A 26,375-nucleotide genomic window follows, 5' to 3' on the forward strand; every position below is an offset into this window, starting at 1 on the left:
GTCCTGTGCCACCTGTGTAAATTGATAAACGAAGCATGTTTCTTTATCACTGACAGATTTTATCCGATTTTGTGTATGTTTTCAAAACAAAGAAACAAAAAAAAAATGTTTATTTTTAGAGTGCAAAAGTTTGCTTTGAAATAAACACAATAGAGCTCGCTACTATCTGAAAGATCTTATTTCCATGGAAACGCAAAAAAAGAGAGGGAAGAGGGTTGAGAGAGGGTGAAATGGCTTAAATTGATCAGTTGGTATCTACAGCGCAAGACAGAACGAGACCTTTGAATACCCTGGGCACATCAGCACAGCGCTGCAACCCAGGACACAGCGCCAGTTGACGCCCTTCTGCACCAGACACAGGCGATCAAAAAGTGAGTATCTACGCATGCATTTGTAGTACTTTTCCAGTTATGCATGATGTATTGTAGATAATTAGATAACCGTGTTTCTGAATCATTAAAATACAGAGTAACATATATTTAAGGGAATCTGTACTTTACGGATGCTTGTCAGTAACGCAACAATTTCACCGTTTCATGAGATTTTGTAGTTTCACTTGCATAAGCCTAAACCTGTCTGCAACAAACATTAATCCTAGTATTTTGCGATTCCTTAAAGACAGGTTAGGATGTAATCATTATACTGATTTTAATAGTTTTTCTTACGCAGAATACTTACGTTGTATACTACTGAAAATACAGAATATGCAATGCATTGGAATATTATTTAACGTGTTCGTATGAATCACTTGACAGATACGCTTTGCTATGCTAAACGTTTTTTTATATATATAAAACCCTGAATTAACATAATGAAATGTGTTGTAATGAAAGCACTTATAGTATATGAAAATATGGCCTTTCGTTGCATGAAACAGCTTACCTTTAGAATGCAGTAAAAAGAGCTTAATTTGACGAATTTCCTATTATTGTGGAACTTTTGCATGCATTATCGTGTATCTAAAGAAACATTTACAATGGATCATTTCTTTACTTGACGCATGTAAATGAATAACTGAGTAAAAGTATTCTTTGTTTAAACCTAATGCCAATATTTGTCATGCTTTCCTGTACTTAGACACAAATACAGCGCAAGTGGTAAAATCGGTTTCCACATTCGAATATTTTTAACAGAGAAAACGACATATCGATGCTTTCTGTTTTTAATAAAATACGAATAACGTATGAAAAAAAACAATGCTTAATGCCGTATTTGAAATTCTAAATACTTTTAGATTAAATTCACTGCTGATAGTCAGATAATGCAATAAACAGACAACTAATGTGACAGAGGATGGAATACTTCCCTTTTCATGACAGTTTACATCTCACTCATATGATTTCAGTATATACTTCAGATGATTAAAGTTTACAAAATTTTAGTATAATTGTATATTCCTTGTCAGAGCAGCACTTCCTTCTATTCACAATTCTGAAAAAGAAAAGTGACAAGAATGACCAATTTTTTTAGAGTATAATCCAGGTCAAAATCAGAAAATATTAAATTAATTATGTATGTCATCAAACGATAAACAAGTGTAAAAGCACATTTACTTTTTACCTTGGCCACTTATTTATTTAGCCTTGCAGCTACCGAACCGTGAAAATAGGTATACGCCACTATTATTCTATAAATTGAACGTTTTCCGTGGAACTAAGAGTGGACAACTTATTGTTGATTTTTAAATTTCTTCTTCCTCTCGTCTTGAAGTTTAATTCCAAAAGACTGAAAATAAAGAGGAACTAAGTAGTAATTTAGAAAAATTTGCAAGTTACTCTTTAAAAATTAAATTTTATCACTTATTAATTTTATTAATAATTTTAAAGAAATTATCGATAATTAAACTGAATTTATAACTTTGACTTTTTTTTAATGTAATGGTTAAAATTTTGGTGGTAGAAAATAAACTTAAAAAATCAATTAATTTTAATTTTGATCAATTATTAGTTTTATTAAAAATTTAAAAGAAATTATAGGGAGTTAAACTGCAGTATCACTTTAGTTTTTCCTACAGTAAAAAATCTGTTTTTTTTTTGTTTTTTTTTGTATGATGTCATAACTTAGGAAAGAAATTTAGAAATAAAATCCGGAAATGATTATTTATTCTTGTTTCGTTGAAAGAAATTTAAAAATAAAATACACTTTATTCTTATTTCTTTGGTGCTGCAAATTAAAAGTATTATTAACGTTTCCACGAGTTTCATCATACACGAAGAATGTTCCCTTTTTTCTAAACAAGAAGGGCTATTTTTTTTTTAAAAAAAGTTTAGGTTTAACAGTTTTCTTTATAAAATAATTTTAAGAATCACTTTTTCTGTAGCAACTTTTAATATTAAGTAACTTCTATTTTTCGTTCCGTGGTTTTTCCAGTCTTTCTTACATTCTCCGAAAACATCTTAAATTTCAGCAAACATTCCTGTAGTATAATTTTAATAATTTGCATTAGATTACACATTATATATTAATATACATACATATATCAATATACATATATGATGGGCTATAATAACTTATTGCTGATACGCTTATTATAGTTTTAATACCAGTAATAATTAATGTACACAATTTAAATAAAAGGTACGGGCCACCACACTAAACTTTCTCGCTCCACTTAAACTAAATCATGTTGCAGTTATTAGTGAAATATTTTGTTTGGAATTACTAACAAAATTTTAAGACGTTTTCGAAAAACTTCACCGATAGAAAATTTATCCCCAAAAGTAAACTACCCCTTACAGATTTTTCCATAAGAAAAACTTATGCCATATGTTATGGTTATTAATGAAATATTCGTTTGTAAAATAATAACAATATTGCATGAGTGATATTTTATAAAATTGTCAAAAAGAAGAAAAAGATCCCAAGAGTAAACTCACCGCTTGTGGATATTTTCATAGAAATGAATTATCCAACATTATAAGAAAAATAATGAAATATTAGTTTATAAAATATGATCAAAATCGCCGGAGTCATTTTTGAGAAAGTAGTCTGATGATACTCATCTCCAAGAGCAAACTACCCCCTTGTGAATTTTTTGGTAAGGAAAAGTTACAGAATATTATAGAGTTATTGATAAAATATTAATTTATGAAATATGATTAAAATCGCCTGAGTCGTTTTTGAGAAAGTAGTTTGAAAATAAACTCATTCCTTGTGATTTTTTTTCCGTAAGGAATAATTTACGGAATATTGTAGAGTTATTAAAAATTTATTTATTTATAAAATATGAACAAAATAACTGGACTCGTTTTTCAGAAAATCATCCGAAAAATCTCAATCCAAGAATAAATTATCCCTCGTAGATTTTTCAGCGGAAATGCGGTATGCCATATTCTCAGGTTATTAAGGATATATGTATTTTATGGAATATGAAGAAAATCGCCTGAGTTGTTTCTGAGATTATCGCCCGACAGAAGACTCTTTCTCAAGTATAAATTATCCCTTCTTGATTTTCCCCAGAGAAATGACTTATACCGCATGAAATTGTATATATATATATATATATATATATATATATATATATATATATATATATATATATATATATATATATATATATATATATATATATATATATATATATATATTTAAATAATGATTAATGAAATTTGAACAAAATCGTTAGAGCCCTTTTTGAGAAAATCGCACATTTTGATTTTTACCCTTTAGTAAACTATCCTTGTTTTTAAGGATGGGAACAAAATTTACCATCCCCTTCTCTGGAGGATTACATAAAAGTTTAAAATTTGGTTGAGATACGTTGAACTGTATGGCATCTAGGGGAGTTTACATCAGGACGAACGGATGAACTAATAGGTACATATCGAAAAATCGCTTTTCTTTTTGTATCTATGGGCCATGAAACGTGTATATTCATTGAAATCTCGAATTCATTTTTTTAAAGGACCAACTTCTCTCCTTTTGTGGCTCGAAAGTAAAAAGTCAAACACAAATACTTTCTATAATAGTATAAAAATTCGAACTTAATGTAATCTGCATTTGTAATGCACATTATTTGAGCTCTCAAACTGTAACTTGAATTATTTTATGACATAATTTTTGTTTAAAATAAAGTCATCGTTTTATATGTAATGTGCGATTTTTACTTGTTTCTACTCAAGTTGATTTTGTTCGAAATTTCTTTCTATTATTTGACTTATTATTATATGAATAACTACTTAAAGATCTGTTCACTTATGCCAATAATTGGAATAACTGTTCGTTATTCAAATAATTACTCCACGAATTATTACGTAGTTATTCAGGTAAGAACCTAAACAATTATTTGTTATTTAAATTATCAGGTGAACATTTAGTTGTTACTCAAAGAATTATAATTCAAACAAGTATTTATTATTTAAATTATTCTTTGAACAACTATTTGCTATTTAAATAATTGGTCAAACAATAATTTATTTTAATTATTATTCACACAATTATTTATTATCATAATAATGTCAAAAGCTATTTATCCCTTTAATTATTATTCAAACAATTATTTGTCATTTAAATAATTATTCGAATGATTATTATTTTAATAATTATGAAGTAATTATTTATTATTTTTATAATTAAGCAATTATTTGTTAATTAAATGGTTATTCCAATGCTATTTAAATAATTAGTTGAACAATTACTTGTTATTTAAATAATTAGTTGAACAATTATTTATTTAAATAACTATTCGAATAATTATTTAGTTAAATAATTATTCGAACAATTGTTTCCAATTTAAATAATTACTTGAAAAATGATTTGTATTATTATTCGATCAATTATTTGTTATTTAAATATTTAGTTGAACAATTATTTAAATAATTATTCGAACAATTATATGTTGTTTAAATAATTATTCGAACAATTATTTGTTATTTAAATAGTCGAACAATTATTTATGTAAATAATTATTCTAACAATTATTTGTTATTGAAATAATTATTCGAACAGTTATTTCTTATTGAAATAATTATTCGAACAATTATTTGTTATTTAAATAATTAGTTGAACAATTATTTGTAATTTAAATAATTAGTCGAACAATTATTTGTTATTTACACAATTAGCCAAATAATTATTTGTTATTTACATAATTACTCGAAAAATAATTTGTTATTTAAATAATTACTCAAACAATTATTTGTTATTTGAATAATTAGTTAAACAACTTCTTAAATAATTATTCGAACAATTATTTGATATGTAAATAATTATTCAAACAATGTTTTGTTATTTAAATAATTAGTTGAATAATTATTTGTTATTTTAATAATTATTCGAGCAATTATTTATTATTTAAATAATTAGTTAAACAATTATTTGCTATATAAATAATTATTCTAACAATTATTTGTTATTTAAGGAATTAGCCGAATAATTATTTGTTATTTAAATAATTATTCAAAAAATAACTTGATATTTAATAACTACACAAACAATTATTTGTGATTTAAAATAACTACAGAAACAATTATTTGTTTTTTAAATAATTAATCGAACAATTAATTGTTTTTTTTAAATAATTTGTCGAACAATTATTCATTATTCTAATAATTATTCATTAACAGAATAATTATTCATTTATCCAAATAATTATATAGATAATGATTTTACCCGGTATTCGAAATCGAAATATTTGAATTGTAACATACCACTTGAACGAAAAATCAGTACTTTCCAAAGATCATTGCATTTCTATTACCAATTGAATATTTACATTTACGAAAAATTTTAGACTTGCTTTTTAAAAATATTATTAAATTAATATTGTTGAATTATGAATTAATCTATGACAGCCTAATTCAAATGCATATATAAATGGGGGCGCGGTGGCTCAGTGGTAGAGCGTTCACCTCCGGTGCTTGGGGTCCCTCGTTCGATCTCAGCACGCGCCGTGTGGACTTTGTGGTAGACAAACACCGTGCTCGTGGGTTTTCTCCGGGTTCTCCCGTTTCCTCCCACTTTCTTCATTTCACCATTTCACTAATTTCTCATTATCACCGTCTCCTTTAGCCTAACCGTCATAACCGTGGGACGTAAAACTTAAAGATTTCATTTTTTCATTTCATTTCAAATGCGTATAACCTAATTGTTTATGACAGATCAAACTTACTCCAAAAATTCTCCTATTGGAATAGATTTTGTTTAAACTTTTTAAAAATCATGTCATTAATAAAGTAATATTTTGTACAATATTTTTTACAACTTCTATATCCTAATATTTAGCTCATTAAAATCTCAAATATATAACAAGGCGCTATTACGTAATTACCCTTAGATTTTCTGTAAATATTCATTTCTTTAACTTAAAAAATCAAAATATATCAGCTCATAACATTAAATGACCTATTATTATCTATTGTCATTTCGTAACTATGCTGAGTTTTGATTTCTTTTTGGATTATGCATCCAAAAACGTCTTCAATATTGAGAACTATAGTTATTGAGTCCTCGGTAGAAATGCATGTGTACACACTAACCTCCAAGTTATCCTATTTCAAATTAAATCACGCATCATTGGTTATAATGCAAAATTATATTTAGTATAGAGTTACTGGAAACTTGTAGTCAATGAATTTAGATTATAGAAATTATAGGTAACTGGGATCTAGTTGTCATTTATGTTACATCTAGTGAGTTCAACGCAACAACGCGTTAAGATTGATCTATAGCAGTAGAAATATTATTATTATACATCAATCTTAACGCGTTTAGCAAAAAATCAATCAATCAATAAAAATATTTATTATTATTATTATTTATACAGCTATTGCCAAGTTACGTTGTATATTTGATCATAATGAAACATATCGTACGGGACTGGGATTACCTCCCCATCAAATACCAGAAAATTGTTATTGATACCGCTTTGAAAGATATAAATAATAAATCGTTTTCTATAAAGCATCCGTTATATTCCGTAATCCGCTTGCTTTCTCCACGCTTACCTTGCTAAATGAGTGAGGTATATACTTAGGAATTTGTGAAATAAAATATTTTGTAAAAGAGTGTGAAGTAATAACAGAAATAACAATTACTACGAGCTTCGTACAATACACTTTTTTGTGTAATGTTGTTTAATTTGAAAGGAATGGCAAAATTAATAACAATCTCGACTTTAAACAAATAACAGTGTCACGTGTACACCACGTGATGGAGTTTGGTTAAGATATTGAAAGAACCTGAATAGTATGCAACTAGCCTAGCGTTTTAGGTATAGTTTGACGTATACTATCAAGGGACAATTCCTTTATGATAACCTTCTATGGGCGTGCATGAAAAGCCATGTCTTCGAATCAACTAAATGATTCACATCCATCAACGAACGAACTTCTGACCCCCCTCCATCATGTAGTTCTTGAGATTTTTGCCTCCCGGACGGACAGACGGATAAACACACGGACAGATAGTCTAAGTGTATAAAGTAGTTTTGATTGATAAACCAAATCTCTTAAAAACATTTTTTGTGATATCTTGCTCACCGAATTGCTTCGACACTTGATGAAATAGCAACATCCCCCCCCCCTCTTCTCCTTTGCGTGCAATTTTCTTGAAGCAAAATAGCTTGAGTTCGGAGAACCATGCAATGACTGACGTTTTTACCACAAGGAAGAAAGAAAGGAAGAAAGAGAAAAAAGAAACATCAAAACACGTAAAACAAAAATTACGCGTCTAAAACCTGAAACACGATCAATATATTCGGTAGAGTACTGTATAGTATGTCACGGAATTAGCTGTTTCTGTTTGCTATCAGAGGTAATTGTAAACTATAACTGTCACTTAGAAGTTATTTAACTTGTATGTCATTTGTTTATACTAGAATAAATTATAACAATATATTATTGTAAACTATTTCATTGATATTTATTCCTTTTGCTGTTGCTTTATGTGTGTCACTGTCAGGAGTACGTATTTCATCGCCAGAAGATAAATAACAGTACATAATACAATTTACAACTTAAGGCTAGTTTTAGGCGGAAGCATTTATCGTAGCAGATGTGCTACCAAAAATCTCGTATAATATTCTATGGCATCGAAAGTATATGGTGCTTTTACACTGTAGCATTTTGATAAGCATCTTGTCGTGACGTAGCAAACAAATCACTGGAGAAGAGCGCAATTATGGCTCCGAAACTAAAGAGTGAAGTAGCAAAAGCTATAGTGGTTGTAACAACAGTTCTCGCCGGTTATATTAAAAAAACGAAAACCACAAAGAGGTATGTGGGCAAAGAATTGGTTGTTGCAGAGGGATGATAATACTATTTCAGTTCTTTCTATGGTAGAGAAAGAACTGAAGCCTGAGGATCCTATTGCATTCAAGAACTTCCTGCGTATGGATAATGGAGCCTCCGAAAAGTTCTTTGTACAAACAAGGATATTCCTCATATTTTTCAATCAGCTTAATAATAGCATCCCTACTCGAATTCATTTTTCTTTAATACAATTCAGTTTCCCCACACAAAACAAAAACATGGATATTTGGCACAAAATATTTTTCCTTTCTTTTAACACACCACGGCGCTGCAATCGGACCAGAAATGCTGGGGAAAATGCTACGAAATAGAACAGGTTCTATCGACAAGAAATGTCATAGGATATGCCATAGCATGTGAAATGCTTATTTGCTACTTTACACGTTAGGATATGGATGATATGATTTTCGCTACGAGAAATGCAACGATAAATGCTTCCGTCTAAAACTAGCCTAACAGTGTATTCTTTTACATGCCTAGTTCTCCATTCCAGCAGAATAAAAGGTATCAATTAGTGGCAGCAAGTTCGGTACTTTTTAATGCCATAAAATGCATTATTCTCAAAAACTACACATCAGAATTTATTTTCAAGTTCTCATTTTATTCAGTTTGGTGCCATCTATCGATTAATTGTATATGTCTTCACCATTGGACAAATCGCGAACAGAATATGCATTCGGGAATTTCACATTACGTTGATGCAGCATGAAAGCTGAAAGAGTCATCAAGCGATGTGCGTACGTGTCTCCTTGTGCATATGTTTGTGTGTTTCCCTTTTCCAGAAATGAGGAGGACCAGCCGGCCGTCCAACGTGAGTCAGGGGCAACGTATTGATTTTCCAGCTCCTGAAACAGTATTTTCGTATTCGAAGCAACATTATATAGTACCGGAATCAGGGGAAGGAGGGGGAGATAGGCTGGCGTTGCAGTTTTATCCTACACAATACAAAGACAAGTAAACGAGATAATTGTAAAAGGAATTATTAAATTAAATATTTGTTAGTTGAGGTAACTTTTAATTATTTTTTTTTATTAAAATGGTATGTTCCAAAATTAGGAGTTCTTGTTTACTATGTACCGGTAATCGGTTACACAATTGCTAAAAGTGGGCCGCGGTGGTAGAGCGTTCACCTCTGGTGCTTGGGGTCCCGGGTTCGATTCCAGCACCCGCAAAGTTAATTTTGTGGTGGACAAACACCGTGTGCAAGGGCTTCCTCGGGGTTCTCCCGTTTCCTCCCACTTTCTTCATTCCACCATTTCATTCATTTGCCATTCACCATCTCCTTTAGCCTAGCCGGCATAACCATGGGACGTAAAACTCAAAGATTTCATTTTTCTTTCAATTGCTAAAAGTTCTGTAAAATTACAACAGGAAAAAATTTATTCGATGATGAGATATATTTCATTGAAATGAACAAAATGATCTTTGTGATTGTAAATCTTCATGTGTAATTTTAGAGAAATAGAAATTTTCATTAACCTACAAATTGGTTCTCTATAATGATGATTTATATTGTACAATTTTTACAATTTTAAATGATTATATCTACTAACAGGGGTCGTTTAAAGAAACAACAAAAATAGCTGCTAAGAAGACATATCTTGCCATTAATTATTTGATAGTTACACACTTACTTACGGAATACAACATCAGGAAGATGGCGTTCATTACAGTCAGTGGCTTGCTCGAATCGCAACTTTCTCATAGGAATATTCAGGACTGTCATGTCACGTTTTGGAGGCATTGTATGGCCTTCTTGCTCCCCGGACCTACTATTTCCAACATATTTTTATGGAGGCCACCTTAAAGACAAGGTGTACGCCGACGCCTGTTCCTCAGTTGAAAGACCCTGTTGCTGAAGATGTTGCGGCCATAAACGGTGCATTTCTGGAATGTGTGTTTGCAATTTTTATGATGGGATTGTAGCAAGCCATGGACTGTAATGAACACCACCTTTCTGATGTATTCCGTAAGTAAGTGTGTAACTGTGTGTAACTGTCAAGTAGTTAATAGCAAGATATGTCTTCTCAGCAGCTATCTTTCTTGTTTCCTCAAACGGCGCCTGTTAGTAGGTATAAACCTTTGAAATTGGGGAGTAAGCCAATATATATATATATATATATATATATATATATATATATATATATATATATATAACCCAAAATTAGATTAACACTTAAATGTTAATATTTGTTCAACTTTAAAATTGTTCAAAAATACGATTGATAATATTGTTTTAAGATTGATCGATAGATCGCGTCAAGATGAATAAAAGTAGATGCGGATTGAGTATAGCCCGCTCCCCCCAGTGATTTTTTAACGAATCATAGTGATTCTAACGATTCATATTAGTTCATAATGAATCGGAATCGCATGTTATAAAGATTTAAGATGTAAATCTTGTGGTAAGGAGGTTTTAGTATAAGTAGTAGTATTAGTAGTAGTAGCAATAGTAGTAGTAGTAGTAGTAGTAGTAGTAGTAGTAGTAGTAGTGGTAGTAGCAATACTAGTAGTAGTAGTGGTGGTGGTAGTTAGTAGCAATACTAGTAGTAGTAGGAACGGGTTAGAAGCCCCACAGGGGTTGGTTGGGTTCTGTTCTCGACATAAGTAGTAGTAATAGTAGTCAGTAGTAGTAGTAGTAGCAGTAGTAGTAGTAGTAGTAGTGACTCTTCCAGTTCCGGTGACAAAGAACTGCGGGGAGCGGGCTATACACAAGCCGTAGATGCTTCAGGATAAATTCTCATATGTAGTTTTCGAAAAATTCGAGGAAAACGAATTTTATGGCATTAAACATTATATTGTTCGTTTCTAGTCTGATGCAGTTGATAATTTTTAATCTGCTATATTTTTTTATTTATTTATCTATATATATAAAAGAGAACGTACAATTCTTTGTCCGCTCATCACGCTAATACGGCTGAACCAATTTCTTTCATTTTTGGGGGGTTATTAGGATTTGGACCCTAGATGGTTTTTATCATATCACTTTAATTTTTAATTACCAGTGTCTTGAGATAATTGACCATTCAAGTGTCCATAACGTACAAATCCTTTGTTATTAGTTCATCATAGGTAAAAATAAACGTATTTATATGCAACCCGCATGACCGTGTCACTCGGCGGGTTAACATAAATGACAGGCGATATAGAGCGGAAAATAGCTTGAATCTTCTGTTTAAAATTTTTTAATTGATTTGCTTATTTTTACAGACACTTTTACAATATGCCAGCACCGGGATGACCGCAGCGAAGCGGGGCGGGTTAACATAAATGACAGGCGATATAATGTTAAGATTTACTGCAATCTTCTATGGTTTTTATCATATCACTTGAAAGCGAAAAAGTAAAAATTATCTAAGTAACAAAGTTTATTGCGTTCCGGGGTGACCGCAGCGAAGCGGGGTGAACGCTGCTAGTTGTATATGAAAGTAACGCTGTTAAGTTGCAGATTATATCTGTTATTTAAATTCTCCGGATTGAATAGTAATTTGCTTTACTATTATTGTATCTGTATTGGATGTTCTAACCGGAGATCTCTATCTGTATCACAGCTGAGCATAACAACTAATTCAGTACTGTGATTAATTATTTCCCCCCGTTAATCCCAGAGTCATACGAGAAGGTACTGATAAGTCCTTAGCCCAATGGAAGAAAATTGATTACGGCAATGAAACGTATAGGTTATTCCACATATTCGCCACGAAGGTCTACGCACTTCTGACAATGTTTCTGTAATTTAATTAACAGCTGCAAATAAAACTCTGAAGATTTGTCTGAAAAACTGTTTCGCGGCAATTGTCACCTCTTCGTCACCTGAAATGATCTCCCATTTAGGAATTAAAAAAAAAAAAATTGGGAATAGTTGGTTAAGATAAATCCGGTGAGCAGAGTCCTAAAAATGACAGACAATCGCTGAAAATGACAATATCGTTCTTGAACTCTCCATACGATCCCGTTTTTGATCTGCATTCAAAGATTTGGGCACCCATTTGGCTGAAAGCTTTTGCATGTCCAAATATTGGTGGATAAGAACTCCAACATGTTCTCTGGATATGCGGATTGTTTCAGCAATCTTCTTTGCCAAAATACGCCGATCGGCTTAAATCATATCATGCACCAGGTCTATTTTGTCTAGGATTGTCACTTTACACACTCCGAGACGCATCATCAATACCAAAATATCCACGTCTAAATTTATAGGTCCATAGGAAGGGACCTTCTCTTCTTATGCTTGTATCTGGTTCCATCAATTCTCTTTGGGGTTTTCTTTAGTGCGAACTGATACTTCATCATTCCCCTCAGTTCAATATTAAGAAATTCGTCATCAGTGAGTGACAAGACGTTTCCAAGTCCTGAAAAGGAAGGGGAAAATAGTTAGATCTCAATAAAAATTGTAGCTCTTTGAGATTCTGTTAACAAAATTAACCTTAGTCCACGGGAAGCAGAAGACTTAATGAATACTCCCTCGTACTAAAAATTAACACGGAAAACTGAAATATTTTGGAGTAGGAGTGAAAAATTATGATTAATCGCAAACGGATTTATATAAAACTGATCTTTTGTTTGTAAGCTATATAATTTCACACACCGTTGAGTCGTTTGAAATAAATTTTGCAACATAGTACCTACCTCAAACTGGACAGTTATCATGTCACTTTGATTAAAATGCGTCTCCTAAACAGACGAGGATCAAAATTTGAGATTGTCAAAGTCGACAGATGAAACTTGGTACATAAATTCCTCATTAAAAAAGATTTAAGCCCGTGTTCCAACATTTTCAAAAATTCCGCTTCTAAAAGTGTAGAAAGGTAATATCAATGATATTTTTATTTCCCATTTTGTATTCATAAAATGGCAAAAATAAGAAAAGGATTAAACCGTTTAAAGTGATTTCTTAGATGTAGTTACTAGGCCATTCGGTAGACCTGGATTTCAGCATTACCGTTCGGTTTAAATATGCATCCTAATTAGGGCCTGGTAAATCGTAAATCATTAGCTATTAAATCAAATTTCTCAATATCGTAAGTAAGATAAATTACTTTCTCATGCGCGAAAATATTAATTATAATGCAAAGTATTTGTGCTTCTTTCAAACTGCGTTTTCTCCATAGTCTACCATAAAAATGAGCCTCACCAAAACTAGACCTAATTGGTTTTCCTGATATCGAGGACTATCTAAATACCTTTTGTGTGTGTGTGAAAACGGTAGGTTTATTCCATTTCGTGGAAATGATTAGGGTCAAAACTATATATTCACTTCATCTCATGAAAATTATTGAAGTCCCAAACACACCTAAATATACAGGGTGGCCGAAAAATAGGTATACAGTATCGTACTGATCAGTTCATTGCATTTTATATCATTTCTTATTGTTGTCCATCAGGTAGACTTAGTTTCTTTATTATTTGTTCTTAATATCTTAAGCTCGGAAGAACCGAAGCAAATAAACCCACAAACTAGAATGTTATACTTGATCAATGGAGGGGTGTATACCTACTTTTGGGCCACCCTGTATTATTTTAAAAGATTATGCTTACTTAAATCTTTCTTATACTCGAAAATTGATTTTCACAAATTTTCATGAAAATAGTTGTGAGAACAATTTTGTGAATAAATTTAGTGTCCTAATTCCTTTTATAGACGCTTCGAAGTAAATTTTCCCAAAGTCAGCACCTAGTTAAGTTACCTTTTCCCACCTAAAAGCAGATTTTTTTACCAAACTTTATGAAAAAATGTTGGAACCATTCTCATGAGCCCGTGACGGAGCCATAGATTATTCACGCCATTGAATTATCTCTTTTGAAAGTACGTACGTGTCTTTCTTTGTTGTTGTTTCCTTGCGCCAGGAAACGAATTTCTCACTAAATTTCATAAAAATCGGTAGGATCGTTTTCAAGTTAGAATTTACATCCAGCTGAATTAAAATATAGAACTGAGGCCCCAAACTTTGCGTCATCGCGACGCCATTAAGAATCTCGTTTTGGTCAGGGGCATCGTAGCTATAAACTCATGCAAATTTTCAGCATGTATACAGATTGTTTTTTTTTTAAAGGAGTTTCGAACTCCATTTGTCCCGTATATTCGGTCGAAGATGGCATTGATATTAAGACAATCAGTCTGAGACCGCACGGTCCCAAGTTGGAAGACACCGTCTAGGGCATAAGTAATTATTTCACGACTCATTTCGTCATAATTTTTTATAACATCTTGACTCTACAGGGAGAACCACAATAATAATAATAAGAAAACTTCAGCGGGCCGACTTCTCTCTAACGATCACTCATTCAAAAAGTAAGTCGTTTTCGTTATCAGTTACGTCGATGCTCCACAACAATATACAACTCCACAAATCACATATCTTTTAAAGTAGATTTTTTATATTTTTAAGTCCAAATTTGTTTTCCTTCATTTAGTGAAGTACTGTACTTCATTCAGTATTGTTTCCTTTTTTAAAAAAATTAGTTTCGGTTTTCCTTCTGTCAATATACATACACCGTAAATAAATGTGTGGTTTGTGTTAGAGTCTACTGTGCTTTATTCCAGGTACAGTACTTCGTTCAACTGAGTGTCACAGGGGCAGATTGTAGTTCGAAACTTCTGATTTTCGTAACTTAAAAAATTATTGGACTATAATACTGTAAATCTTTCTAACCATTATAGAGACTCTATACAATTTAGGGGCTATGAAATAGTGATTTTTGTTTTAGTCAACTTTTTCTTTATCTGACCAGAATCCGGTCCTGTGCTGGTCGCTTAACCGGAAGTCTATATACCCTAATAATTTTGGCATCACTGTAGACACCTTTACCGATTACGCCAATGCAATGTATGCTAAATACTACTACTAATAATAATACTAATAACAATAACAGAGACATTTATGTTGATTGTTTTATAGTTAATCATTGAGACCAATTCTTTCAGTTCTTTCTTCCTCACCTTTTATTAGCGAAAATCTTTGGTCAACAGTCCCTCCGTAGACACGGACTATCTCAACGGCAGTCTCTGACCGGCAGTGTTTAATCAAAAAGTCGAAGACTCTAGCTGTAGAGAAACAGGTAGAGAAGGGGCCACTGTTTCAATGTCAACTCAGATGATATATAGTATGTAATGTTCTCTATATAGCTGAGGTGAATGTTGTGTGCTTGGCTTGAACAAGGTAAATATTGTCCTTCAAAAGACAAATATTTGCTTCATTTGATGGGGAGAGGGGGGGAGTCCTATTTCTTACTGTTAGTATAAGCAAGAAGGAAAATTATTCTTCTATGTACGTACCTTGAAATGTTGTGTTTTCTTTTGGTAAGAGAGCAAATAGATATTTATTAAAAAAAAGAAAAAGAAAAAGAAAGAAATCCCGTTTTAAATTAGTTTGGAGGGTCAACTTGCTGTGTGTTGTGGGGAAAAAGGATGTTGAACTGCTTAGTGTGGTCTGAATAGCGAATAGATTACGTATTTTGGTTCCCAATACAATTTCTTTTCGAATTATGAACATCATGTTGTTATAAGTATTGCTGTTAACTTTTTTCTAATACTTGAATGTTTGTACCGTTATTCGAATAATTATACGTTATCGGAATAATTGTTCGAATAATTTGTTGATTATCCGAATAACTTTCGAATAATTGTTCCTTATCGAATACCAGTCGGATAAATGTTCCTTACGGAATGATTGTTGTTCGGATAATCATTCGTTATCCGAATAATTGTTAGAATAATTATTCGCTATTCGAATAATTGTGTGAATAATCATTCGTTATTCGACTAACTGTTTAAATAATGATTGGTTATCCGAATAACTGCTCGAATAATTGTTCCTTACCAAATAACTGTTTGGATAGTTAATAGTTATCCGACTAATTATTCGTTATTTGAGTAATTGTTATAATTATATTGGTTATCCGAATAACTGTTCGAATAATTATTCAGGTAATGAACTTTATCCATTTTTCGAATATTCATATTTTAATAGCACTAGTGGAAAGTATTCTTCCATTATCAGCAGGTCGTTTGCCACAAATTAAGGAATTTCCATGCAAACTGTTCGCTAATCTTCGTACATTAACAGCAATCTTCTTACTCTTCTCTTTTACTTTATGCTTTAACTTTTGCTACATATCAATAGCATATCTTCTGTCAGACTTCTACATTACACCTTTTGTATTTACTGAAGAAAAAAGTAACTTCAGTTCTTTACTCCAAAACTATATTGTGTTCCTTCCTTCCTTAAGCAAATCCTTCTTACGTCACTACACTAGGGACCGTGGTGGCTCAGTAGTAATGTTCACCTCTGGTACGTGAGTCCCTGGTTCAGTTTGAGCTCGCACCAAGTGGTGTCTTTGGTGGACAAACACCGTATGCGTGCGTTTTCTAGGGGTTCTCAAGTTTCCTCCCACTTTCTTTATTCTGCCATTTCATTCATTCTCATCATCACTGCTTTCTTTAGCCTACACGACATAACCGTGAGGCGTAAAACAGAATGATTTAATTTTCAATTTTCATTTGTCACCGTCTAGAGAGAAGTGTCACACCTAAACCTCAAGTCACGGTTTCTCAAACACACTAAACCTCAATCTTCCTCATAGTTAATGAACCTCAATGACCACCAAGCTGGAGTTTGAGGTCGGATATCATGAAGCCAAATTTCATTAGATTGGCTATATCTATGTAGGAATTACAAAATTCTTATAATGATAGGAAAAAACTAAATCCTATATTTTTGACGAATTCAGATGTTTTTCTATCTTTATAAACTGACTTTATTTATTCATTAATAACGTTATAGTCCAAGGTCTTTCACAAAAACAAGGAATCGTAAAAAAATATTAAAGAGGTGTATGAAAAAATTATTTTCTTAATGTACTTTATTACAAAATCTTATATGACATTACAAAACTATGAGTTGTTTGCTGTACGTTAGCTTATATTTCAAAAAAATAAAATAAAATCCAACAAATGACTCATCTGTCTTTGCACACATTCTTCAAGTCTACTACGGAAATTCCTTATTGCATTGTCTAAAATTATTGTTGGAATGTTTGCAATTTTTCTGCGAATATTGTCATTCAGTTTTGGTTGTTCTGTGGACATCATTTATATACGTATATAAACTTTTGATATGCACCCACAAGAAGTTGTCACAAGCTGGAAGATCGGTTGGCGATAGCGGCCAGAGAACTTACCTCTCCTTGATAGTGAAGTGGTTAAGGAACACCTGGCGAAAAGCTTCCATTGACACTATATTCGTATGTGAGTTGTCTTTAAAGTTCTCTTCCGTTATACAATGAAAATATTTTCCAATTTATCTATGTATATATTAAAATACTAGGTTTATATGTTTAGTCAAGAAAAGTTTATATGTTTGTCTCCAATCCTTCCGACAATGAGATCTCGAAAACCACAAGTGCTAGAAATGTGCCGCTGGTCGATTCCAAATTTCGTATAGATTGTCCAATTCTAATTTAATAATTATACAACATGGCCATTATTTCTTTATTACATTTTTTAGTGGTACACAAGAATTCTTGAAATTTTTAAAAAGTAAAGCATCATATCCTATGAGTTATACGTTCCAACACCACATATTTGTGTACAGGGGTTGTATATCTCTCATGCAATTTGTTTCATGGCCAAATGATGGAAAACGAAGGATAATCATTTTTTTTCAGTTTAAGGTGAATCTTTATTCTTTGAAGTGTTTTGACTAATGAACACCATATATCATTGACATTATAATTAATTTATATATGTAATGTATTTGCTTATTACATACCGCATACAAGAAGAAGAAAACACTGATCATAAATGAATTAGAAACTCCAACCGGAAATAGGCTCAAACTTACAAACGGTGGGAGATATTGAAAAAATAACCGAAAAAAATATCCACTTTAGGGTACTCCTTCTCGATTTTTATCAAGGCGTCTTTCATTTGTATCTGTAAAGTGACTTGTACAGATGTTTTGAGGAATGACAAGAGATTTATGCTCATATGTGAATGAAGCGCTGTGTAGAGAGAGCAGGTTCAGCTAGTGTATAATCTAAAATTGTACAGCCATGCTTATAATTTATAACAAAATCCGAAATTAGAAGTAATGAGAAAATGATGGAACTCCATACTTGTAGTTTGTTTTTCATTTTGTAACGATACGTAGATGTATATTTACGCTTTGTGTAGCTTGAAAGACGAAATTTTCCATAATGAACCTAGAAACAATAGCTAAATGAGGTTAAACCAATAACAGTTTTTTTCCCCGCTAATAAGGTTATTTAACATTATTGTAGAAACTCATTATTTTTTTTTCTGTGAAGCCACCTTATTACAACCCCCCCCCAAATCTTATTTTGTTACTTTTCTTTGTCATTATGGAAGTTTCAAATATAAAGAAAATAAGCAAACTAAGATCCGCGAACATTTTTTTCCCACGGTGAACATTTTTTTTTTTTTTTTTAAAAAAAGGACAAACGCTAGAATATTTCCGTTAGAAGATCAAGAAGAGAGAACATCTAGGCAGTCATGTAGCCCTTCTTTCTCTCATCCAGTTGCTTAGCAACGAAATGGGTGTTGCTTTAGGGGGGGGTCAGTCTCTTACAATTTCAGATTAAGGAAGAACGAGAGACGGGAAAAGTAGGTAAAATTGGAAAATTCCTTTAGAGAGCTTCACATTTTTCATATGCTAAAAGCATCAGTGTTGCAACCTTTAGAATATTTTATGTTTATGGAAAGAACCATAGTACCGAATCCTGAAAAAAATCTAGAAACTGGTACGTCACTTTCAGGGCTGTCATAACAGAATTATCGAATGTAGAATTTGACTTTTCATTGAATTTAGGTAGCGGAACAGTCGATTCAGTTTGAAATTCTTGATTTTCAACTAAAAATATCGAATTTAATATACCTAGGTATTATAGGGTATATTTTCAATTTGAAAGTCCTGATTTTAAATTCTATACACCCTGTATGACCTATCGAAAGTTTTCGTGACTTGAGTTCTGTGCATCCTGTGTGATCTATCGAAAGTTTTCCCAACTTGAGTTCTATGCACCGCGTATGATCTATCGAAAGATTTCTTAACATTAGTTCATGCACCCTGTGTGATCTATCAAAAGCTCCCCAATTTGAGTTTTATGTATCCCGTTTGATCTATCCAGAGGTTCCCAATTTGAGTTCTGTGCACCCTTGTGATCCATCGAAAATTTTCTAAACTTAAGTTCTATACACTCTGTGTGATCTATCCAGAGGCTCCCCAACTTGAGTCCTGTGCACCCCGTGTGGTCTATCGAAAGGTTTTTCAGTTTGAGTTCTTTGCACCCTGTGTGATCTATCCAAAGACTTCTTAACTTGAGTTCTATGCACCCGGTGTGATTTATCCAAAGGTTCTGCATCCGGGGTGATATATCCAAAGACTTCCCGATTTGATGAGTTCTATGCACCCTATGTGATCTATCCAAAGGCTTCTCAACTTGAGTTCTGTGAACCGGTTATGTTGGGCCTTTCGGCCTTCTTATTTCGCGTTATATTCGGCAACGACTAGATACTATGGAATTTTGCGTTACGTAGTCTTTTCTATTCTCCAGTTAATTTCGTCTAATTTTACTCTGAATGTTGTCCTCAAGACAAAACTTAATTTAAGACTTAATTTAGAATGTGTTTCTTGCTATCAGTAACTGACCTATTTTATTCTAAACTGCTTAATAGAAACAATTATGTTTTACAAATGCATATTTTTGTATGTAAATACTAAAATGACTAATTGGGTTCCATATTAGACATACATATTTTATTTAATAGATGCTTAAACAACTTCTAACATATCGGCTGGGTGGTGAGTGTCTGCTTTTGAGGGAAGTAACATAGGTAAATAATAAAATACCGATGTGACATCCTTCAAGAGCTACTGAGGCTGACAATTAATAACGGGCACAACTCTACGTAGACTGTAACACCAGAAGACCAGTTTATTGTTTTATGTTTAGTACAGGTGATTGAAAGGGAAGAAGTTGAACAAATAGGGAAGAAATTGAAATACAAATAGGAAAGAAGTTGAAAAGAAAGTAGAGAGGTGGAGGAAGTCTTTGGAATATAGAGGCCTAAAAATTAATAGAAAGGAAATGGATTATCTCAGATTCGATGGAGAAGAAAATGGAAAGAAAGAAGAGACTATAAGAAGAAAGATTGAATTAAGTGACAAATTTTAAATACTTAAGCTCATTTGTTGCCAAGAATAGTGACTGGGATGTAGAAATAACACACAGAATGCTAGAGGAGTGACAAAATCGGAAACGAGCACGGTGGCTCAGTGGTGAAGCGCTTACCTCTGGTGAATGGGGTCCTTAGTTCGATCCCCAGCCAAGTAAATTTGTGGACAACATCGTGTCCGTGGGGTTTTCTCGGGATTCTTCTGTTTCCTCACACATTCTCATTCCGTCAATTCTTCCTTCATCATCGTCTCCCTTAGGCTAGCGGACATAATCGTGGGACGTTAAACTAAAAAAATTTCATTTGTGACGTCTGATGTGGTTATCGTGACGTGTCAATGTTTAGGTTCGTAAACGAAATCGTTTTTTTTTTTTACGTTTGTCGCAAACTACGCATGAGGATACTCGTCCATATTTTATTTAACTCAATGAGATCTATCCATTGGTATGTGTCCAGAGCCGGATGCAGAAGATAAAAATTGGGGGGGGGGGCAACTAGAGCCTAGACTATGATAGATATATCATAATTTTACTATGAACTTTCAAAAATGTATAAGTAATAGCTTAAATTATTTTTGTCACTCAAAAAATTCGGGGGGGGGGTAGGCTCCCCCAGCCCTGGGCTAGATCCGTCACTGTATGTGTCTCATCTTTGAACAAATTGTTTTCCATTAAAGGCCTATAATATTCCAGAATTTACCTTTTGTCTTGTATATACCCACGAGTCACGTAATCGGGCAGAAAGGTCAATTTTCTTTCCTATTTCCTTTGACCTCGCAAATTAGCTTCTAAATAAGTTAGCGCTCTCATTTATAGGCCGAGCACGTGTATTACTTATCCCTGCTTCCTAATTAACTCTAAGTTTGTTTACGTGTTAATTAGATTCCTGTCCGCTTTGTTTGTCACAACAAGAAACTTGAACGACCTTCATCGCGCTTTATTTACCAATGTTTTTATTTTTTAAAAAAGAAAAAGGATTGTGCACTGCAAAATTTTATTATTTTATTATATAATTATTGGTTTCAAATTCATCACAATTGGCAACACTGGCAGACACCATTTTGCTGCTCAATCGATTTGGTGAGCAGAGGTTTAATTTTGGGTTAGTGTGCGCAGTTGCTGAATCAAGGTCACATTCACTTAGGAAAGAAGGATTTCTTCTTCATTCCGTAACAATAGGCAATGGAGTTCGTTCGGATGGAGCAGATTAGCTTGCTTTTACCCTATACAATGTATTTTTTCCTTTCTTCCTTTGCTTCTTTTCTCAAACTGACTTCCAATTTAATAACTTGATTGCCTAACTACAAATCTCAATCTGGAGCAGGGTAATAATATTCCGTTGAGAAATAATCAGTACTAACACTGTGTATAATGTAGTTTAGAGGATTAATGCAAACTTCAGTATATTGAGTCAGGGGTGCATATCCCTCAAGTGCTTGGGCTCAATCCCCAAATTTGCCATTCTCCCTCCAAAATTTACTAGTCTTCCCTCCAAATTTACTCCTAATAGCGTTCTCGACTTTTAAAAGCCTTTCTCTATCCTTAAAGGCCAAGTCTGTAGGCTTGCAGAAGTTTGCATTTAGGTACATGGCTGCAGACCTAACCAAGGCTATAGCAAACTTGCTAGTTCTTCGATTGCAAGCTTGTTTCAGACTTGACAATAATACATAATATACAATGAAAGAGCCATACAAAGCCATACAAAGCCATACAAAGCCATACATAGAGAGAACCCTTAAGGCTAACACACAAGCATTCTTGCGTAGTCTTCATTCTTACATTTCGTCTAAGCATAAACAGATTTGTACCTCAAAGCGATCTGGACTCCAAACATGACTTGAACTTTACATTTGGCAAAGCCATACACAGAGAGGCTTTCTAAAGTTAAGTCTATCGAGGAAAATTAAGGGCAAACTTAGATTTACTGTAGACGTGTTTGCTAACTGTGACTATTCTGTACCCCAAATTTGTCATTCTTTAATATGATTGAACATTTTTCATTTGAAAATTTGTGATTTGCCCAAAACATCTTATGGGTGTAATATGGGGCCCTAAAACTCACCTGTGGGCACTCCTGTATGAAGTAATGTGTACACAAAAATTAGGAAAATTTTCCTGTAAACAAAAGTCTTTCAACCGTGTTGAGTGTCTACGCCATTTTGTTTTACCCCTGTGTTTTATGGGATTTTTTTTGTTTGTTTGTTTCATCCAAATAAAGTAAGATTTTAATTATGTGATTTTACTGATTTCTTTTTTAGTTAAATTGATCATTTTGTTTTATTGTTTAAATTAATAAATTTGCGTACTAAATATTAAAATTATAGTTAACAAAATCTTATTCATGAAATAAAGGGACATTTAAATATCTAGGTAGATATGAAGAAGGAATCAGTCAAATCAAACCTTTAAAATTCAATTTCTTTTTCTAAGGCATAAATCTGAGGGATAAAACGCGAAGACTTGTACTGTTAAGATATTTCGTCTAAGAGTTGTTAACGGATTCCGAAGTGTTTTCTTATCAGTGTTTAGAATCCATTATGCTTAAGGAATGGGAGACAATAGACGACACTGTGGAATAGGAGAATAAAAAGGAGGGCTACGCTGCGATGTTGGCTTGTGGCTAAGCGGACGCACAGTAAAGGCACCAGGTGATAAAGACCTGCACGGGCCGGGCTTGGGCGGGCCGACTCTGTTATTTCTTTGGGCCGGGCTGGGTCCGATTAATTGCAATTCTTTAATAATTATTGACTTTCGTTAAACGATAATTAGAATAAAGGCAAACGTTGAAGAAGTGTGCCCGTGAAAAATGTTACAAAAACTTTTAAAATTTATCGGGCTCGGGCCGGGCTTGGGCCAAGAATTTTACAAAAAAAACTTATCCGGCCGGGCCGGGCTCGGGCCGAAAATCTCCAAAACTTTTCGGGCCCGGGCTGGGCCGGGCCTAGGTACATTAGGGCTAGATTGGTCGGGCCGAAAAATTCGGCCCGTGCAGGTCTCTACCAGGTGAGCAGGTGACACATTCATCTTGTTCTCTGCTTTAACACAGTAGATAAAGACGTGGCAATACCGCAGCTCTCTCATTTGCTAACGCTTGGAGGAAACTCGAAGCGCCGTCTTCAACATTGTTCCTTAGAATAATTCTAAAAGAACGAACGAATGTTCTGTCTTCTGTCAAGAATTACAGGAGATTGTGATTTTCCTAGTAGCAAGGATGTCCTGTCCTGGGGGTCTGGATCCCCCGAAATCCCAACTTTCTTGTTTATAAATTAAGTTCAATTTTAGGAGTAATTTTACAAATGTTAATAAAATTTATCCCCACATTGAATCTGGAACCCCCTAAATAAATTCTTGAATATTTTCCCGCCCATTAATAGTTTAGAAACTGTACAGTCACGTTTATTTTCTTTTTGAAGGGTTACACAGTCTTCTTGTTTCCGGTCTGTTATTAGTTTTACTAACACCAGTAACCGAAAGGCTTATAAAATGTACGTTTTCTTTTCTCGTATAAGATCGAGAATTGATGTAACTGTGGACACACACACACACACACACATAAAAAGAACTTTAAAATAAACGTAATAAGTGAAGATTCTGATTTATATGCACTCCACGCATAAACACATAAGCGCGGAGAAAGAACTGGCAACACTTCTACGTACTGGTTAAGTTCCTGTCACAGTTATCATTTATTTCCCGCTCACTCTTTCTTCTTATGTCTTGCCAACGTTATTCGATCTCCAGATATTAAAACACAGGGGATTCTTGATGTTGATTAAGGTGATTTTTCAGTAGAGGGTGAGAAAACCCATTCAAAAGTTTCAGAAGAAAGCGTAAAGGAGCGCGTGTGTCACAGGAAAAGACAAAAATAATAACACATACAAAGTTATCCGTGTATTTTGCTAGATATACACTGCATAAATAAATATAAAACATGTTCCAGTTAAATAAAAAAAAACTGTCAATTATTATTGGCAACAAACAGCATAAAAATAAGAACTGTCGATTAACATTGGCAACAAACAACATAACAATGAAAGCTGTCAATTATTATTGGCAACAAACAGCATACAAATGAAAGCTGTCAATTATTATTGGCAACAAACAGCATAAAAATGAAAGCTGTCAATTATTATTGGCAACAAACAGCATACAAATAAAAAAACTGTCAATTATTATTGACAACAAACGACATAATTTTTAGCGCTACAAAAGTGCGTTTTTCGTCGATTTTCTCGAAAACCATCATGAAGTTTGTTCACCTCGATTGATATATCAACTGATAGCTATGCGTCTTATCTTTGGACAGTGTTTAAATAGAAATTAAAATTTAAGGATTGTTAATAACTTTAGGCTATATCTCATTAATCATTCTATGCATTGTTATCTTGCTATTGTTATAAATAAAGAGTTTTATGATGGCATACTTCAGTATCAATTCCATCTGAATAAGTGGTATTGTTCTCGTACAGCATCACTATTTTTTTAGATTTACAAAGAAAATATTTTGTTTACATTTTCTCGAAAACTACGCATGAAGTTTTACATTCACGAACAGATGCATTCACGTACTTATCTTTAAACGTTGATAAATACTCTGCATTATGTTTGTCCAATCACTTTATCAGTTTGTAATTTTTTTAGGCTATGTGTCATGTAACACCAAAATATTGTTTGAGATCTAACACTTCGATGAACTACAGTTGTCCCACAAGACTCCTGAATACGAGTGTCATGCTTTTAATTTCATCTCGAATTTGAAAATGTACTTCTCGTCTCGATTTGAAGACGAGACATTTTGCGTCTCGTGGACAACACTAAATTTAATGTTCCCTTTATACGTTAAAGCTTACGAGACGTGAACCTCCAGTTTAAGGGTGAGGTTTGAACGACATGTACTCACATGTTAGAATTGAAAACTGAGTTTCTCGCTTGAAATACAGTGAAACAAATGAGTTTATCTACCAGTGGCGGTTTAATTTAAAAACAATACTTTTCTATGAATCTATGAGCTTTGCTCAATTGAAAATTCCCGTTTGCATTTCATTGTAACTTTTTGTTTGTTTGTTTGTTTGTTTTTCAGATATTTGGTTAAAAAAGAAAATATGATTTGTCGGTTTACTACAAGAGTTTTTCCACAAAAGAATGCAAGTGTATTGAGATATTTGATTGTTTTTTCCCTTTTGAGCAGGCAATTCAATTATTGCCATTATGAGGTACTTATGCACATTTTCAGCGTACAGTATGTGGGTATATATATCCAGACAAAAGAGTTTTTTAAAAAAGTGAAGAGCGCTTCATGCAATGCATGAGTGATCGACGTTGCGAGCTTTTGAAACTCACTTTTTCACGTGGAACGTTTGCAATTTCTGTTTTTTGTAAAATTGTTCTTTGTTTTGTTTGTAAAAGACACCTTTATGCAGTTTATCTTTGGGTAATGATATTCAATGATGCATCACGAAAAGAACGTGGAGAGAAAATACCTTGCTTTTTTTATTATTCTTTCTTTCACAGCGTACAGCATTTTCAAATATGCTACAAAGGGTTTTAAAGGTTAGACGTACTGTAATGTTGAACAAAAGTGCACTAAGAACAATAATTAAACATACAATTTACATTTTTTTAAAAAAAATATAATGTCTTTTGTATCTGGCGTATAATGTCGTTATGAACTTTTTTAAATATCTCTTGTTTGTAACTTAATTATCGCTACCGTGATAACTTACACATAATTTCTAACATAAAATATTAAGATAACATAGAATATTAACAATTCATAATTATGTAACAGGCTACGTAATTAGAAATAAGTTACTTCACAAGAGATCCATAGGCTAAATACATGACTCATGATAATAAATTATAACATTAATGACATACAACTTCGTTCGATAATAATTTGAATCGGATTACAAATGAAACTTAACAGAAATG

The 26,375-nt window shown here is 32.9% G+C and overlaps 1 protein-coding gene across 1 annotated transcript in view; it reads left to right on the forward strand.

Moving 5' to 3' along the window:
• Positions 1-232: 232 nt before the first annotated feature.
• The window catches only part of Rab3-GEF (Rab3 GDP-GTP exchange factor), a gene marked incomplete in the record, with an annotated part of 181,798 nt that continues 155,655 nt past the window's right edge, over positions 233-26,375 (forward strand). The window contains 1 exon segment of the mRNA XM_081751051.1: positions 233-371.

This window comes from Thermobia domestica, chromosome 3 (assembly GCF_964235325.1).
Source record: "Thermobia domestica chromosome 3, izTheDome1.hap1.1, whole genome shotgun sequence".
Classification (NCBI taxonomy): Eukaryota; Metazoa; Arthropoda; class Insecta; order Zygentoma; family Lepismatidae; genus Thermobia; species Thermobia domestica.